The sequence below is a fragment of the Bombina bombina genome, chromosome 2, assembly GCF_027579735.1.
Source record: "Bombina bombina isolate aBomBom1 chromosome 2, aBomBom1.pri, whole genome shotgun sequence".
Classification (NCBI taxonomy): domain Eukaryota; kingdom Metazoa; phylum Chordata; class Amphibia; order Anura; family Bombinatoridae; genus Bombina; species Bombina bombina.
This window is the reverse complement of record NC_069500.1, coordinates 1212573363-1212586995: the sequence shown is the minus strand read 5'-3', so window position 1 is coordinate 1212586995 and position 13633 is coordinate 1212573363.

Here is a 13633-nt window from a genome sequence, read left to right as displayed (position 1 = left end):
TCTTAACATACTAAATCTAGCACAGATATATGTTATTTACTTAATACTTTATCTGAAATGCATAAAAACTTTAAATAAGTTGAACTATTTATATTTCTAAGTTATTCCTCTGAAAGGAAGATTTAATAAGAAGGAGAACTAGCGTACTTTATTGACCAGGCTTTCTGATAGAAGATGCATCCTCTGCATCTATACCCATGGAAGACTACAGATAGAAAGCATTGTGAAAGCATTGTGTTGCATTTCTTCAAACTTTTTGAATTAAATTTCCACTAGAGAACCACTTCCAATTTTGTTTTGGAGGAGTAGGGGTTAATCATAATCTATCATCTGATGCTCGTCCACCAATATGTCTATAAGTCTATGGGCCCAATGTGCAAAGTATCATAGCAATAGGGTTATGTTATAAAGGTATCAGCACTCCAATCAAGACTGCACATGAAATATTCTAATCTAAAGGAATCTAATCAGTGTTAAAAAGTAATCCCAACAAGAGATGTTTTACTACACTTCACTGTGGGATGGTTCTCTGCCACTGGCCGACTGGTAAAAGCAGTATCACCATCTGCAGCTAGTGTGCAATGTAAAATAACACCTTTATACAATATCTGAATGAGAATTTGCATATGTGAACTGAAACTCTTTTGTTACAATATATTAGTTTTAATATTGCGGTCACACGCTACCAAACATGTTATTAATATTGAATACATTTGGTGCAGTGCAATTAAGATCAAATTGTGCACAATCTTTTTTATATGCACACTTTCTGAGTTACCAGCTACTAATGAGCATGTACAAGAATTTACAGTTTATTGAGATATATATGTCTTTGATTGGCTGATGGCTGACACATGATACAGTAGGCTGGAAAATTGAAGTAAATTTAGAAATTTATAAAAAAAAACAAATTGACTTCTCAGAGTAAGTGCCATTGTTATTTTATTATGTATTTGATAATTATGCAATTCTACTGTATTTAATGATCCTTTAAAACAGTGATGGGCAACTTCCTAATATATGAGGGTCACAGGAAAATATTTTTTAAGTTTTAAGGGTCACATAAAAATTTACGGCTACACACAAATAATAATATATTTTCTAAAAATTTCTAGTAACCCAGGGCCTGATTTAGCTAAGGTTGTAGGGTACCCTCTGTCTGCTGTTCTCCCCTCCAGATGGATCTTTTAAGTTGTGGCCTCCTTGTTTGTTCACCACCAGAATTCCCCAAAACATAAATATTTTAGTTTAGCTTTTTCTTGGGGCCACAAAAACTATGGCACACTTTCTTAGTTTTGCTTTTCCCAAGGGCTACAAAAACAAGTGCAGAGGGTCACATGTTACCGCTAGCTGTCCATCACTGTTTTAATATTTATGCTTTACTATTGTACATTACAATACATATATACAATACACCATATACATATGTGCAATATAGCAATGAACCCCCAGGTCAAATTGGTCTATTATTTAAAAAAATATATGTTGTTCTTTTATTAAGAATGGTGATCACATACATAGCAAATATATAGGTGTCACATGGGAGTAATCTGTATAATAATGAGGAATCTTTACAGGTACGGTATATTCTAAACAAAGCGTATTAGAAAGGATAAATTATAAAGCAATGTTAGCACTTCCCTTCAGGTGCTCGCTGCCAGCCCTGGTTCCCCCAAACCGTGCACAGAAGCAGAACGTGTTGAAAGTGGCAGCGCTATGTCACCTCCAGGGAACCAAGCTGCCCACGTCCTCTGAGTCAACCTTGTTGCTTTCACCTCCAAAATAGAAGAGCTCACAATAGTGTAGCAGATTTCAGACAATGTGGTAGGCGCACAAACTAGTTATACTCACGAGATTGCAGTTATAATAATTTTATTAAAATCATCACAAAGGTGTCTTCAGGTGCAGCTTCAGGTTTTATTTAAAATACAGCTCAACGTGTTTCGGCTAAAAGAAGCCTTTATCAAGAGCATAAAGTTAAAACAATTTCTGGAACAAATGGTTATGGTAACCATTTGTTCCAGAAATTGTTTTAACTTCATATTCTAAACAAAACCCGCTAGCTTAGGTGAACATTTCCACATATACCTGTCTCACCGTCCTTTCAGTGGCGAGATCAGCAATCTTTAAATGCAACAAGCCCTATACTTTCCTAAGGAAGGCACGTCGACAATCATCTGTACAGCGAGGGTCAGCCCACTTTATTATAATATTTCACCCGTTGGGAGGTTTGCAAGACTGGCGAGACTGATATGAGTATTTGCCTATGGACCTGACGATCTTTTGAACTGCGGTACCTATGTTTTTACCTCCCACAAAAGAATTAGCACAAATGGGTCAAGTGACTACTGATTGTGACCATCAGTTCTCTAGCGCTTCAGAGCAGTTCTATTTTTTTAAATAATTTTTATTTGAGGTTAGAAAATAGGCATACATACAGTGCGGAATAGAGAAACACATTAATAGTATCAGAATATAAACAAAGTGACAGAACATTGTAATTGACAATATGCATTCCTAGAAAAAGAAAGGTACATAATGAGTAAATAGTAAGCCTAATGTTCAATTCACCACCCGAATGATCAATAAGGTCACTCGTGGACCTTCATGTCAAATAAACATGTTATTGGAGGCTGACATCAACAAAGAGAGGCCACTTTTGGGTCTCAACTGAAAAAATAAACACAAAAAAATCATTTTCTATTTTTACTGTTATAAATATGTATTGTGTATTATTAGAAACTTAGCTTGTACCAAATTACTAATAACAGTTTACCAACCAGGATTATAACTATGAAAACCAATGATTCACAAGGTTTAAGGAGGTAGAACAAACTATAGGCCTATAGTGCACATATGAATACCATGTCAATCCCAATTACATATAATACATTTTAAGAACATAACCCCCCCCTGAAATCATGGAGCTATAAATTAAGAGATATGAGCTATTACAATTTGCAACCCTAACAAGCACATTTTATAATCATATTAGTGGAAATAGCAATGTTCAAAGTCCCAGGCTTTCAGGCCTACCCGCCATCATCAGGACCTAAGTGTCGTCAAAGCTGTGAGTGGGTATACAGCAACATACCTCCCTAGTACAAGTCAATGCGTATGTTTACCCCACACCAGTGCAGGTCTGTCTGAAGAGGGCAATTTTAGCCGTTAGTGGTAGTAGCGTACCCGACCATATAGATGGGACTCGGGAAAGGTAAAGTCTCTGCTCCTCTTCAATCTGGGGTCGCTTGTTGCTAGAAGGAAGGCTGAGTGGGGAGTTTAATTTCCAGACACCGGAGGGCAGATGTACTGTACGCTTGGCAGCTCTGAAGTCGGCATGAAGCAGTAATGGATGTGCTGCGGAGTGCCCGCTTCTCTCCGTGTCCAGAGTGGGGGAAGAGGAGATCTCCGTGTCATGATCTTCTAAAGTTCCAGTTTCCAGGGGCTCTGCCTTTATGGGTCTCCTTTGCTCTGAGTTCTTTTATATTCTATGTGGCTGTAACAGCTGGGATCTCACATGAATCATGCCTTAGTGATGGTGAGTATAGATTTCTTGCCCTGCAACCAGTCGGAGGCTCCGTCTCAGCTCTGTTTGAAAAATTATGAATACCGTCAAACCTCTCCAAGGCCTAGATTTGGAGTTTGGCGGTAGCCGTGAAAACCAGCGTTAGAGGCTCCTAACGCTGGTTTTAGGCTACCTCCGGTATTTGTAGTCAGTCAAAAAAGGGTCTAACGCTCACTTTTCAGCCGCGACTTTTCCATACCGCAGATCCCCTTACGTCATTTGCGTATCCTATCTTTTCAATGGGATCTTTCTAACTCTGGTATTTAGAGTCGTGTCTGAAGTGAGCGTTAGAAATCTAACGACAAAACTCCAGCCGCAGAAAAAAGTCAGGAGTTAAGAGCTTTCTGGGATAACGCCGGTTCATAAAGCTCTTAACTACTGTGCTCTAAAGTACACTAACACCCATAAACTACCTATGTACCCCTAAACCGAGGTCCCCCCACATCGCCGCCACTCGATTAATTTTTTTTAACCCCTAATCTGCCACCTACGTTATACTTATGTACCCCTAATCTGCTGCCCCTAACACCGCCGACCCCTGTATTATATTTATTAACCCCTAACCTGCCCCCCACAATGTCGCCGCCAGCTACCTACAATAATTAATCCCTAATCTGCCGACCGCAAAGCGCCGCCACCTACATTATAGCTATGTACCCCTAATCTGCTGCCCCTAACACCGCCGACCCCTATATTATATTTATTAACCCCTAATCTGCCGCCCTCAACGTCGCCTCCACCTGCCTACACTTATTAACCCCTAATCTGCCGACTGGACCGCACCGCTATTATAATAAAGTTATTAACCCCTAATCTGCCTCACTAACCCTATAATAAATAGTATTAACCCCTAATCTGCCCTCCCTAACATCGCCGACACCTAACATCAAACATTAACCCCTAATCTGCCGACCGGAGCTCACCGCTATTCTAATAAATGTATTAACCCCTAAAGCTAAGTCTAACCCTAACACTAACACCCCCCTAAGTTAAATATAATTTTTATCTAACGAAATAAATTAACTCTTATTAAATAAATTATTCCTATTTAAAGCTAAATACTTACCTGTAAAATAAATCCTAATATAGCTACAATATAAATTATAATTATATTATAGCTATTTTAGGATTTATATTTATTTTACAGGTAACTTTGTATTTATTTTAACCAGGTACAATAGCTATTAAATAGTTAAGAACTATTTAATAGCTACCCAGTTAAAATAATTACAAAATTACCTGTAAAATAAATCCTAACCTAAGTTACAATTAAACCTAACACTACACTATCAATAAATAAATTAAATAAAATACCTACAATTACCTACAATTAAACCTAACACTACACTATCAATAAATTAATTTATCTTCCTACCTTATCTTCACCATACCAGGTTCCTCTTCTCCCGATGCCTACTAGCCGAATGACGGTTCCTTTAAATGACGTCATCCAAGATGGCGTCCCTTGAATTCCGATTGGCTGATAGGATTCTATCAGCCAATCGGAATTAAGGTAGGAATATTCTGATTGGTTGATGGAATCAGCCAATCAGAATCAAGTTCAATCCGATTGGCTGATCCAATCAGCCAATCAGATTGAGCTCGCATTCTATTGGCTGATCGGAACAGCCAATAGAATGCGAGCTCAATCTAATTGGCTGATTGGTAGTAGGCGTCGGGAGAAGAGGATGTTCCGCGTCGGATGGAAGATGATGGCTCCCGAAGAAAGAAGATTGAAGATGCCGTTGATAGAAGACTTCATCCGGATCATGGACCTCTTCAGCTCCCGCTTGGATGAAGACTTCATCCGGATCATGGACCTCTTCAGCTCCCGCTTGGATGATGACTTCAGCCGGATCATGGACCTCTTCAGCCCCCCGCTTGGGCTTGGATCAGGACATCGGAGGAGCTCTTCTGGATCGATCGGTGAACCTGGTATGGTGAAGATAAGGTAGGAAGATCTTCAGGGGCTTAGTGTTAGGTTTATTTAAGGGGGGTTTGGGTTAGATTAGGGGTATGTGGGTGGTGGGTTGTAATGTTGGGGGGGGGGGTATTGTATGTTTTTTTTACAGGCAAAAGAGCTGAACTTCTTGGGGCATGCCCCGCAAAGGGCCCTGTTCAGGGCTGGTAAGGTAAAAGAGCTTTGAACTTTAGTAATTTAGAATAGGGTAGGGCATTTATTTATTTTGGGGGGCTTTGTTATTTTATTAGGGGGCTTAGAGTAGGTGTAATTAGTTTAAAATTGTTGTAATATTTTTCTTATGTTTGTAAATATTTTTTTATTTTTTGTAACTTAGTTCTTTTTTATTTTTTGTACTTTAGTTAGTTTATTTCATTGTAGTTATTTGTAGGTATTGTATTTAATTAATGTATTGATAGTGTAGTGTTAGGTTTAATTGTAGGTAATTGTAGGTATTTTATTTAATTTATTTATTGATAGTGTAGTGTTAGGTTTAATTGTAACTTAGGTTAGGATTTATTTTACAGGTAATTTTGTAATTATTTTAACTATTTTAGCTATTAAATAGTTCTTAACTATTTAATAGCTATTGTACCTGGTTAAAATAAATACAAAGTTACCTGTAAAATAAATATAAATCCTAAAATAGCTATAATATAATTATAATTTATATTGTAGCTATATTAGGATTTATTTTACAGGTAAGTATTTAGCTTTAAATAGGAATAATTTATTTAATAAGAGTTAATTTATTTCGTTAGATTAAAATTATATTTAATTTAGGGGGGTGTTAGTGTTAGGGTTAGACTTAGCTTTAGGGGTTAATACATTTATTAGACTAGCGGTGAGCTCCAGTCGGCAGATTAGGGGCTAATAATTGAAGTTAGGTGTCGGCGATGTTAGGGAGGGCAGATTAGGGGTTAATACTATTTATTATAGGGTTAGTGAGGCGGATTAGGGGTTAATAACTTTATAATAATAGCGGTGCGGTCCGGTCGGCAGATTAGGGGTTAATAAGTGTAGGCAGGTGGAGGCGACGTTGTGGGGGGCAGATTAGGGGTTAATAAATATAATATAGGGGTCGGCGGTGTTAGGGGCAGCAGATTATGGGTACATAGGGATAATGTAAGTAGCGACGGTTTACGGAACGGCAGATTAGGGGTTAATAATAATATGCAGGGGTCAGCGATAGCGGGGGCGGCAGAATAGGGGTTAATAAGTGTAAGGTTAGGGGTGTTTAGACTCGGGGTACATGTTAGAGTGTTAGGTGCAGATGTAGGAAGTGTTTCCCCATAGGAAACAATGGGGCTGCGTTAGGAGCTGAACGCAGCTTTTTTGCAGGTGTTAAGTTTTTTTTCAGCTCAAACAGCCCCATTGTTTCCTATGGGGGAATCGTGCACGAGCACGTTTTTGAGGCTGGCCGCGTCCGTAAGCAACTCTGGTATCGAGAGTTGAAGTTGCGTTAAATATGCTCTACGCTCCTTTTTTGGAGCCTAACGCAGCCATTCTGTGGACTCTCAATACCAGAGTTATTTTAAAGGTGCGGCCAGAAAAAAGCCAGCGTTAGCTACGCGGGTCGTTACCGACAAAACTCTAAATCTATCCGTAAATAAGTTGGCAAGAGTTCTTGCAATGTTTTCAAAATAAGTGTGCCGATGTCCTCCATGCTTATTGGGTGTAACAGCAATGAAGCTTACAGTGGGTAAAGGGATATTGCAGTGACAGGCAAGATAGCACTGCTCGCTCAACGGTTCCAGGGATGTAGCCGCCAAGGTTTTTTTTGATGAGGCCTTCTTCTCCTCCACTATTACCTCTAATAAAAGCCTGGAATGTTGGAGCTAGGCTGTAGATATTTAGCAAATCAGGATGTGTAAGGTTAGCTCAAGCATGATCTCCAAGAATGAGCTGTTGATGGCTCCAGTATCTAGAGATATTTGGAAGATTAGCTGAAAGTATTTTACTAGCTCCTAACATTGCGACCTGTCATGAGCAAAACTTTAAAGAGACATGAAACCCAACATTTTTCTTTTATGAATCAGATAAAGAATATAATTTAAAACAACTTTCCATTTAACTTATTATTTCATTTGCTTCCTTCTCTTGTTATTTTTTGCTGAAAGGTTTATCTAGGAAAGCTCAGGAGCAGCAAAAAACCTAGGTTCTAGCTGCTGATTGGTGGATGCATATATATACCGATTATCATTGGCTCACCCATGTGTTCAGTTAGAAAACAGTAGTGCAAGGCTGCTCCTTCAACAAAGCATCCAAAGTGAATGAAGTAAATTTGATAATAGAAGTAAACTGGAAATTTGTTTAAAACTATAAATCATAAAAGAAAAAAAATGTGGGTTTCATGTCCCTTTAACTATGTGTTTAAATATTATGTTTATCCACATTATGCTGCCCAAAGTAATTCTTTCTATCTTATTATTCATAAAGGAAGTGTAGGGCATCTAGCCCGGAGCGTAGCTAAGGGTTAAGGCCTGTTTGAGTGAGTGCTGCTGTGTGTTTTGTTACAATGTTGCACTGTGTTGTGAGGGGTTTACTTACCTTATATATGGGATGTGCAGGGAGTCCACTTCCTCTTTGTTCCTGTGGATCCCTGGAAGTTCTTTCAGCATGGATCATAGCAGAATTTCCCTGAAGGACGAACCTGCTGAGTGGGAAGAGATGGACCTTGAGGACATCGAATGGGTTGCACCCTCCCCATCGGGGACTATCACGGTGGGTCAGGGCCATGTTTCAGGGATTTCTATCTCTGCTTCCCCTTCAGCGGGGGAGGGTAGTCCCACTCTGTTCCCCTCTCCTGACCGGGTAGGGCGGGATGATGAGGCTAAGCCTGCCCAGGCTTATCAGCCGGTGGGGCAGTACATTCAATTTGTGTCTACTGGGGGTATGGGGCCTGATGTGCAAGGCCCGGGAGCAGGCGGTAGGCCGGGGTCCCAGGTGATAGGCGCTAGGTGGGGGTCCCAGGGTAGCTCAGGGCTTCATACTGGCGAGGGCTTGGTAGGCCCGTTAATCAGTGGCGTGGGTAGTGGGAGCAGTGAGGCCTTATCTGCATCAGTGGTCCTTTCCGGCGAATCCATTGTGACAGCGGTGGCGCTCTTGCAATCCTTAGCGTTGGTCCTCGCGAGGGGTTCATCATCGGGTGCGGCGGTGGTGCAGTCCTAGGTGCTGGTTCCACATGTTGCGCAGGCCTCGATCCGTTCGTCTGTGTTTTCCCAATCCAAGATGGCCGCTGCATCAACTTCCAAGATGGCCGCCGCATCAAGCGGTCCGACGTCGCTTCTGGTGAGGTAATTTTGCGGCAGTCGGAACTTGGGCAGTGAACAGAGCGGATCGTCCCCCTCTGTCTCCGTAGGTAAGAAGGGAGCACCGGGGGACACACCCGCTCTAGGGGGTATGCCCCATTAGCCATCAGGAGGCAGGTGAGGTCCATATGAAGGCTGTGGGGGTCGCGGCAGAGGCTAACGAGGTCGCTTGCCAGGAATTGCAAGTTGCAGGACTGCAGGGTTCAGTATCACCCAGCAGGACTGAAGCGGCTGAATCAGGGCAAGTGGTAACGAGGGGGGCAGTTAAGAAAGGGCACGCTAGGATCAGCGCCAGCCCAGGCGAGGGTTAAGCAGGCAGTGAGTGCGGGGATGTAGGACAGGTAAGGGCGTCTCACACTCAAGGGCGTAGCAGGGCTGTCAGGTTTGTGGATGAATATGAATGTGTGCCGACTGCCAGCACGGATGAGGAGCCTAATTTGCAGTTTGGTGTGTGACAGTGACCATGAGTGTAGTCAGGAATACTGGGCTGGAGAGGATAGGGAGGAGACGGCTGGCTCTTCCCGTGGTACTCCCCTCTTGTCGTCTGCGTTTCAGGTTCCAATGGCATCTTCATCTGGCAGTGATGCTCCACCTCAGAAGTCTTGGGCTCTTGTTCCCAGAGAGGCGAAAACACGATCTGACGACCCCAGCCCATCAGTATCCCGGTCAAGGACCTTTGGCTTTCTCTTCCGGTGAGTGACAATTTGATTTGTCCTGGGGGGGGTATGGCTCATCTACCGCTAGTGGGTCTGGGTCTGGGTCAGAGATCGATAGGTCCCTGGGTTTGCAAACAAAAGGCCATAGGAGGATGTACAGGATATTGAGAAAAAGGAGAAAGGGCAAATCTGGGGAGGGTCATGTTGGTTATCCAGCTAAGGTATCTTGGTGCAGGTAGGCTCACCACAGGTCGTGGACAGAAATGCGGCATTGCATGGGGATTCATACTCATGCAAGGTGCATAGTTTGCATGCCCACCTGAAGTCAAAGATGGTAAAGCGGATACAGGACAGTAAGTACGTCAATATGTTTGAATTATCTGCTGAATCATTTAAGTTCAAAGAAATGTCGGAAGACGAGACGGGCCCAAAGAAATTCAAAAGTCCTGATACATTTGAAGAATGGCATCGTTGCTTTAGGGTGTACGCTACGTGCTATTTTAGAAAGACACTATTGATGCCATCCAGAGAAAACTTGCAGATGGAGTCTGGAGGGATTATGATATGCTTTACAGGAAGAAGAAGGTAGGTAAGCCGTTGCTTGACTTTGGCACCTTGGATCTTCACTTTTGGGCTCAAATAAGCGGGACTACCAAACTGAACGGTTTGGATCCAAGGGAAGTGCTGCATGTAAGGGCGGACTCGCCTCTTACGGTTCCTGTCATTGGTAAGTGGTTGAGCAGGTATCCAAACAGCAGCTATTTTGCTGGACTCCGGTCTGCGCTATGATTTCACTATTCCGGTAGTGGGCCAGGTGCTAGGGTCCAGGGTTAGGAAGAATTTGATGTCGGCCTCTCAGTTCCCGGAGGTGGTCCGGGAAAAGCTAAGTAAGGAGGTAGCTTTAGGCAGGGTCGCAGGCCCCTTTACATGATTTGGTGATATCTCCACTGGGAGTGATGCCCAAGAAGGAGACTGGTAAGTTCAGGCTCATAAAGCACTTATCATACCCGAAGGGACACTCTGTAAACGATGCCATCCCTGCGGCACTAAGCTCTGTACACTACTAGTTGTTTGAAGATGCACTGGATATAGTGAGGGGAGTGGGACCCGGAGCCTTGATGCCAAAATTGGACATTGAGTCAGCATTCCGGCTCCTTCCCATTCACCCATCTTCCTTCAGGTTGATGGGGTGCTGGATTAAAGAGGTTTACTACGTGGACTAGTGTCTACCCATGGGTTGCTCCATATCCTGCGCCTATTTTGAGGCATTTAGCTCTTTCCTCCACTGGGAGGTAGCATCAGCTGCAGGAAATGACAGGATCGCCCACTATTTGGGTGATTTCCTGTTAGTGGGAGATCCCAGTTCATCGGAATGTGCCTCTTTGATGAACATCATGAGGTTCATGATGGCCAGGTTTGGGGTCCCTTTAGCCAAAAATAAGACGGAATGTCCTTGTACATGTCTGATGTTCCTGGGCATTGAAATAGATTCAGTAGCGATGGAATGTAGATTCCCTAGGGACAAGGTGGGTAGGATGTTACTGGCTGTTATGGCAATGACCACGGCAGCGTTGTGCTCCTTGAAGGAGCTGCAGTCGCTCCTAGGCCTGCTAAACTTCGCAGGGAGAGTCATCCCGTGGGGTAGGATTTTTAGTAAAAGGCTTGAAAGGCAGTTGGGAGGTGGCAAGACAGCATCTTCACGCATCAGGATCTCAAGAGAACTGGTGGCGGACTTGCAGGTTTGGGAGAGATTCCTGCAGGACTTCAATGGCATATGCATGTGGAGGGGTGATCCTGTACTGGTCTAATCAGACATTGCACCTTTTCACAGATGTGGCATGGGGCATGGAGTGCGGAGCGCTGGCCGCCTGGTTGGGTGGACCTTGGCCTTACACGCAACCTATGCTTCCTGGAGTTGTTCCCCATTATAGTAGCAGTTGACCTGTGGGGTCATCTCTTTAGTGACCGGGCTGTGATTTTCTGGACGGACAATCTCAGAGTGGTTTTCACCATCAATAGACTTTCGGCCTTCGTCTATGGTGGTGCATTACCTGTGGCAGTTGGTGTTGAGATGTCTGCAGTTGAATATCGAATTCAGAGCTCGCCTTGTACCCGGGGTGCAGAATATAGTTGCAGATGCATTGTCTCACTTCCAGTGGGAGGCTTTCAGGGCTGTGGCTCCGGCTGCTAATGGTCTTCCTTGCCCTTCCTCTTTGTGGCAGATGGTGATGGACTGCAGCGGCTGATTCCTCTAATCCGTGCATCTCTGGAACCGGCTACTTGGACGGCTTATCTGAGGTACTGGAGCGAATGGGTGAGTTTTTGCGACTTCCATGAATTCCCTTCTTGCGAGGGTGAGCAGCGCTTCCTACTACAGTGGCTAGCTGAGCTGAGAGGTAAGCAGGTGAAAAAGGGGGCAATGGTGTCCAGGCTTTCTGCAGTCGCCTTCTTCTGCAGGCTGTACACGTTTCAGGACGAAGTCGCGCTCCTTTCTCGTGAAACAGATAATTCGGGGTTGGGGTGCTTGGAGATCCCACAAAGAGATGCCAGTGAACCAATTACAGTTGATTGGCTGGTAAAATTGTTGGTACTGCCAGCAATTTGTTCCTTGCATTTTGAGGTCAAATTTTTCGGGGTGGCCTTCAGGCTGGCATTCCATGGTGCGCTGAGTTAGTGGGGGAGTTAGTTCCGGTTTCTAAGGCAGCTGTAACCGGGGGATCATGCATAATCACGTTAGTTAGTCTTTTTATTCCCAGGTCTAAGACAGACCAAGAAGGCCGGGAAGCCTGGCTTTCTCTACCAGGGCAACCAGGTGTCACCTGTTGCCCGTTGCAGTTGATATCTTCATACTTGAAAGTGTGACCAGGAGTATCTTCCAGGGTTTTTATTCATGCGCATGGGGATCCGTTGACGGAATACCAATTCAGGAAAATATTGGGTCGAGTAGCGCAGCGGGCTGGTCTTGATGGTTTGCGTATTGTACCACACTCATTCAGAGTGGGGGCGGCCATGACGGCAGCAGAATTGGGCTGGTCCTCTGACCGTATTCGCTCATTGGGGCACTGGAGATCACAGCGGTACAGATCCTACTTCAGACCGTTGTATGCATAGTGAATAAGTGTTAGAATGGGGTCCCCATGTGGTATGGTTTTGGAATGGTGGGTAGGGGGTCTGGCCATGTAAGCTTGAGGTCAGGTCCAATACAGTTGCAAGCTAATTGCTGTTTCTTTTTCAGGCACACGTCCAGGTCCTGTTTGGATGTGGATCGTTGGCCATTCATATGTACACTGGGCTGAAATTCAAGTTGCGGCTATGCCAGGAGGACAACAGCTAGGATTCCCATCGTCCACTGCTGTGTTGCGTTAGTTAGGGTGCAGGGGTTTGTCCTGGGCAGATCTGCCTGCATTGTTGCAAGATGCTGCAAGAAGGTGGGAAAAGCCCCACATTTTGTTTTTGTTGCTGGCGGCAACGATGTAGGGGCCATCCCTACATTGGATTTAATCAGAGCAATGCAGGCGGATCTGCGACAGTTTAAACTCTGGTTTCCAGGTGTACGAATCAGGTGGTCGAATGTGATCCCTAGGTTGAGGTGGAGGCACATGTGTCACAAAGCTGCTTTTCAGGTCTGGAAAAAGATCAATAGGGACCTGAGGAAGCAAGTTAGGGACCTCAAGGGTTTTATAATAGAGCATGGGAACATCTCAACAACCCATAAGGGGTTATATAGGCAGGATGGGGTTCATTTAGAACTGGCAGGAGTAGATCTGTTCCTTCAGAACATCAGGCAGGTGTTACTCCTATGGGTGTATTGTGGTGGTGGCATAAGTCTGGATCGTTTAATTTGCAGGTCTGTCTCTTGTGGCGGGTGGTCAGGATCATTGCTGCAGGCTGGAAGGAGGTTTGAGTGATGGCCATTGCAGTCAGGGTGATGCCCCAGGCTCGGTAACTTGGGCGTGCTCTGGCTGGTTATGTATCTCCGCCTTGTCTGCAGCAGTGTCCCCTGTCCATTTTCTAGAAGGGGTTATATAATTAGTTATCTAGGCCCCGATTGCCACCACCCGTGTTTACCTGTCGTTTGCCAGTTCCCATTGCTGGCTATTAATAAATATGACCCACGGGTCTTTCACCCACCTATTGTGTT